A 774-nucleotide genomic window follows, 5' to 3' on the forward strand; every position below is an offset into this window, starting at 1 on the left:
CTTTGGGAGGCCGAGGTGAGTGGATTGCCTGAGCTCATGGGTTCGAGACCCGCCTGGGCAACTTGGTGAGCACTCATCTCTACAATAAATAGAAAAATTAGCCGGAAGCCGGGCTCGGTGGCTCAGCCTGTAATCCTACACCTTTGGGAGGCTGAGGTGAGTGGATTCCCTGAGCCTATGGGTTCGAGACCCACCTGAGCGGCGAGACCTCATCTCTACAATAAATCAAAAAATCAGCCGGGCGTGGGAGCGCATGCCTGTAATTCCGGCTACTCGGAAGGCTGGAGCCCAGCAGGTCGAGGCTGCGGTGGCTGGGAGCGGCCACTGCATTCCAGTCTGGGCGACAGAGTGAGACTCCAACTCAAAAAAAAAAATCAAAAATCAGCCGGGTGTGGTAGTGCGCACCTGTAGTCCCAGCTGCTTGGAAGGCTGAGGCGGAAAGATCGCCGAAGCCCAGCAGGTAGAGGCTGCGGTGGCCGGGAGCGGCCACTGCACTCCAGTCAGAGTGACAGAGTGAGACTCCAACTCAAAAAAAAAAAAAAATACTTTTGAACATTTAATTGTGGTAAAATACACATAAAATCTCCCATCTGAACCATTTTAACTATACAGTTTAGTAGTATTAAGTATATTCACATTGTTGTAGCACCAGTCTTCAGGACTTTTCAACTTGCAAAACTAAAACTATACCTCTTTTTGTTGTTGTTGTTTTTGTTTGTTTTTTATTTTTTTGAGTTGGAGTCTCACTCTGTCCCCCAGACTGGAGTGCAGTGG

This window comes from Carlito syrichta, unplaced genomic scaffold (assembly GCF_000164805.1).
Source record: "Carlito syrichta isolate Samal-C Ts95f unplaced genomic scaffold, Tarsius_syrichta-2.0.1 Scaffold306867, whole genome shotgun sequence".
In the NCBI taxonomy this organism is placed as follows: Eukaryota; Metazoa; Chordata; class Mammalia; order Primates; family Tarsiidae; genus Carlito; species Carlito syrichta.